Raw genomic sequence first — 5,733 nt, forward strand, 5'->3', positions numbered from 1 at the left:
GAATTAAATTCTATGTCAGGTTACTTTTGAAATACAAAATTATTTTGAACAGTAAGGCAACTGGTTTTTGGATTTGCTTATTTTTATTCTGTAATTCCATCTGTATATTTTGAATAAGGTTGTCTGTTATTTTGAATAAGGTTGTCCGTTGAAATCTAAGTCTACATTTTAAAATTGGTCATGATGGAAATGCTGCATAATAGTCTTTCCTATATTGAATTTAATTACAACCCAGTGAAGATCTGTTAATGTTCCGTTTGAAACACATCTGGCAATCAGTAGAAACATCTGTAAATTAGTAAATTAACTGATAATTATACTAAACAATTTCCACTAAAATGTGCATTACTGCCAATTGAATTTCTGTACAGAGCTGTGCAACAAATTTAGTAGTCTCTTCAATTCTGTAACTTAATTTATTTTGATGTTTTAAACAATGTATCCTGGAATGAAACTGAACCACCACAAATGAGCACATATTTATAGAAGTCATCAACATCTTTTAACAGGTATTGTGAGAACATGAATAGGATGTCAAGAAGGAGTGGAAAACCACACTCTCTAAATGACCCATGAGCCTATCATTGGATTGAGTCAGGGGTCTCCTACTGTGGAATGTTTAATGTCACATATGTTTAATGTCTGAAACATAGTAAATAATGCTTAAGTCACATGTTTAAATTGTTAACAAGGTGCAGGGCAATAAAAGTAGGCAATAAAAAGTAAAACCTTTTGTGTGTGTGTGCAGACAGATTAGAAAGTCTGCATATTTCCTTTCCAGTGTCTGCGTGAAGCCTTTCCCTATTTCATTTTGAGGTGCTTGGGAACAAGACAGTATTGCCTGAAAGTTCTTAGAGGTTGGATGCTCTCCATCTACTGCACTGTGATGAATAATAAAGGAACTTGTTATGAAGCGGTTGAGGCCTGCAGTGTGTTGGCTGGAAAATCTGAAAGCATAGCAATCAAATTCTCCCTGATATTTCTCATGCCCAAGAAATATTACAGTGGGTCAAAAAAATTGAAACTTTTCTTCTTAAACCTACCTGAAAAAACATTTTCAGTTCTTTAGCCAATAATTGCAAGAAAAAAATGGAGCCTATTAAACCACCCTCTAGTTAAATCTGGCAGGAAAGGTCGGAGAAAAATGAGGAAAATGAAACAGCAATTATACCTACAATTCATAAATGGCTGAGGAAATCAAAGGATGATAAAAGTGCTGGGATGATCTACTGCATAGGAGAAAAGGCTTTGGAAATATACAACAACCTCCACAATGTCTATGCAGATCCATCAAGCAAGACACAAGTAGAAGATTCTGCTGGATATAAAATGCATGGAGAGCCCAAGAGAATCCCTGTTTTTGAATAATTCTTGCTTTGGCAACTTTCTCATATGAAATAGTAAGTATGGGCTGGTTTGCCACAGTTCTCAGAGAAAAATCTGAACATTATAAATTTGGAGCCGTTACAGAGCTAAGCTTAGAGAAAGCATTTTTTATGCATTTTGATTAGCTTTTCCTTTTTCTTCTCAAGAGCTGGTTTATATGTATAGTTTTATTGTATTTTATTCTATGTTCTGTTAATTACTTTGCTAACAAGAGACATTGTAGTCAAGTACCATGTCTACAAAAGCCAAAACTTAGAAGTTGTGCTTATGTGTTTTAATAAAATTGGTTAGTCTGACAAGATGCTATCAGACTCCTCATTATTGATAAGAAGTTTATTGATAAAAAGTATTTTATTTAATTAATACCACAAAAGAGATAAGATCATTTTCTTAATTATTGTGATATGTACAATATTTTTTGGGGTGGGGGTGGGGGTTGAATCTGTATATTGAATAACATCCAAATGTAACATTCAGGTTACATTTAACTTTGCCAAATCAGTAAATGCAAATGTTGTTTTTTTTTAAAAAAAAAATCTGTAGATAAGAGTCAAATCTGATTAACATTCTAATTTGATGGTCTAATAATATAATTTATCACTGAAGCGTTATTGGCAGGAATCTTCACAAGTTGCCTACTTTAATGGCCCCCAACTAGTTTTACCTAGGCTTGCTTATTACAAAGAATTGGAACTGTGAGAGAACAATCTGAAGCTTTTTACAACAGAATATACAAATCCAAGAACCACCATCACATTTTGATCCAGAAGTAATGACATGTACAGTATAATTTTGTTTAGTATTCTTTTTACCACTTATTTAAAGCCACTGCCAGAATATTAAAAATGGTTAAGATTCTAGCTTTACCTGTATAAGACAATATATAGGCCTTTTCAGGATTACAGGATTAGGGCCTAAAATTCTAAATTAATAGTGATAAATATGTCATACATTCAGGTTGGCTCTGAGCATAAATAACAATTAGCATGGCAAGAAAACAAGAAGAGAGTACACAAACACATACACACGGGCATACATATGCTGGCACTCTTTTTGCATTGAATTCTCACAGTCTAGTCTGAAGTTAGAGAATGCCTTCATTTCTGGAATACTTTGCTGGTGCCTTTGGACAAATGCACTTCTTTGCTAGGGAAACAAACAGGAAGCACAATAAACATATATACAAACTGTATTTCCGTCAAAGAGTTTAGGAGAGCCTACAAGGATTTTTTAAATTACCACAATAATGTTTATGAAGGCAGTACAAATACTGTGAGATCTACTGAAATAAACTGGCTGAACAGGGCTTAGAACCATAGTTTTTTAAAATCCAGAAACACTTGATTTCCTTCATTTTGTCTAGTATCCTCCAAATGGCCTAGGATTAGCAGGCCACCTGAAAATCTAGAGAATTATGACCTCCCTATGGATAAGGCAGAGGGTGCTGAATTAACTATTTAGAGCAATGGCTTCATGCACCTACCCTCAACAAAATGATCACAAAATAATTCTGGATGAAACACAAAATATGATTAACTAATCAGGCTGGACCAAATCATGCATACTGTAGGAAAACCATGATTAAGATTCCTGCATTTTGTTTTATTAAAAGGATAGCAATAGCAATAGCACTTAGATTTATATACTGCTTCATAATGCTTTACAGCCCTCTCTAAGCGGTTTACAGAGTTAGCATATTGCCCCAACAACCTGGGTCCTCATTTTACCGACCTCGGATGGATGGAAGGCTGAGTCAACCTTGAGCCTGTGGTGAGATTTGATCTGCCAAACTGCTGGCAGCCTGTGATCAGCAGAAGTAGCCTACAGTACTGTACTCTAACCACTGCGCCACTGTGGCGCAGTGATACCTATAAGACTGATTTGAAAGTTTTCTGAGATGAGAGAGCACTTCCATATCAGAATTGTTGCCATTTCCCTAATCCTTCCAAACCAATTTAAAGCCAATCTTCTTCACTTGAAGCACAAGTACATCACAAACAAACAGCGCTTCCTTCAGCTAGCCAACAGGAATGAAGATGAAGTTATTTGATGAATGTCATGGTCACTGAGCCAAGGCGCAATCTGGAATAATACCTCATGCAAAAATAAAGTGAAAGAAATTTCCTAATGGCTATCTTCCTTGTAGCTATGACAGAACGCTGTGCTAGATAAAGTTTTTTGTTTAAAAGAAAAGAAAAGAGTGGAATTGATACCACCATCTGTCTCCTGCATGTAAAAGCCAATTGGGAAATAGATCATGGATAAGCTTCACAGAGCCACAAAATGTGAACAAAAATATTAGGTATGTTTCAAAGAAATTGCAACAGCTTCAGCTTTCAGCTCTCATAACCAATTCAGCTCTCAAAAGCAACCAACTCTGGATGATCAGATAAGTCCAGAGATGGCACTGAACTAATGCAAAATTCTCATGAAGAAATGCTCCCGGGTGAATGGTGTTTAAGACTTCAACTCATGCCATTCATCTGGTATAATTTTATTATAACTCCAAAAGAATGCAAAATCAGGAAGAACATTTTTGTACTGTATTTCCCATCCCCAGAGCATTTCCTTCATATATAAGAAAATCCTGTGTGATACCTAATATAAAAGCAAAATAATACAACTGCCTTCTCCGTGGGCTGCCTTGTAGATGAGTAAGAATTATGGCAACTGAAGTTTACCATATCTAGACTAGAGAAATATTTAAGTCCTTTCACAGATTCCCTCACTGCATCTACTTTAATCCTAATTTGAATGAATCAAGCAGATAATAAGGGAAGGAAGAAAATATTCTGCCATAATCTTGGAAATAGTGAATCAATGCTATTCAGGGGGTGGTTGGCTAGTTAGTCTGCTAGTATTCCATAACAAAATCAAAAACATCTTGAGTGGGAGAATGATATATTCTAGGGTAGCACTAGATAGAAGATATATTCCCAATGTATCACCATGCCGATGTTTTATTGCTACAAAATGGAACAGAAATGAAGCAAATCAAGATTCAGGGTCTTCTTTTCCTGAATAGTTTTTAGTTCTCACAGAAACGGATGCAAAAAGTTAGTTTCTATTCTTCCACATATCGCCAAAGGCACTTTTCCATAATGGATCTGATACAGTCCTGTTTCAATTGGTTCCAGTGTAAGCTTCCCTAGCATGATTCTGATTTGCATGGTCAATGCTGTATTAAGCTAGGAAATAAGGAAACTGTAATCTAAAGCATCTGGAGGCCACTCAGTCGAGGAAGGTTAAGGAAAGCAAGAGATTGAAATTGCACAACATTTAACATCTGACCATAAAGCAGCATATTTCATTTTTGGCTAGGAACTGAAAAACAGACCGGGAACACATTTTTCTATTATAAAAAGTGCTTGTCATTTTTAAAATTCTAAATCCTTATAGAACAATCTACACAGTTGTGTTCCTTTCTTTGAAAAATCCAAGCTCAGATATGAAGTCATGCGACTAGAAAAGTAATCTTCTGTCCACATGGATCAGTGTTTAGTCACACTGCTTCCCTCTAAAGGCTAAATCTGCCTGTCTCCACTGAATCACAACTGTGTGATGAAGACAGCTGGGCTTGAATGTTATTTTTTTAAAATATGCTGTATAACGTTGATAAAATGCAACATCATCCCCCTAAGGTTAGCATATAAACAGAAAACAATCCTGTTAAGCATAGATTACATGGCTATTGTACTTTGCATCCCAATATAATTAAAGAAAGTGACAAGGGCCTTGATTCTCTTTTGTAAGGCTCATTTGCTATAAATTAACTTTAATAAAATGAAGATCATGGTTTTTGTAAAAAAGTCAGAAAGTTAAGCTAGACCATGGAGATAAGATCAAGCATCTTTAAGTAGCTAGGGATGGTTTTCCAAGTCATGGGAAAGTGTAATGCCCTGCTTCCTTCCTTCCTTCCTTCCTTCCTTCCTTCCTTCCTTCCTTCCTTCCTTCCTTCCTTCCTTCCTATCTATCTATCTATCTATCTATCTATCTATCTATCTATCACCTATCTATCATCTATCTGTCTGTCTGTCTGGCTGCTGCCAACTCAGAACAACAGAATAACAGAGTTGGAAGGGACATTGGAGGTTTTCTAATCTAACTCTCAGCTCAAGCAGGAGCCCCTATATCATTTCAGACATATGGTTGTTTAATCTCTTCATTAAAATACTAGCAATAGAACATATTGGCAATTGCATTTTTTAAAAATATAACTAGAGGAATCAAATATGTTCCTACAGTAATTACACTTTAAGAGTCAAAGTGCTGATATCAACATTATCAAACTGGTGAAAATCAAGTTGCACTATTGAAACACAAGAACTGCAGCCTTCATGCAAGCAT

This window comes from Pituophis catenifer, unplaced genomic scaffold (assembly GCF_029215685.1).
Source record: "Pituophis catenifer annectens isolate HBS135680 unplaced genomic scaffold, rPitCat1.0.hap2 SCAF_3, whole genome shotgun sequence".
NCBI lineage: Eukaryota > Metazoa > Chordata > Lepidosauria > Squamata > Colubridae > Pituophis > Pituophis catenifer.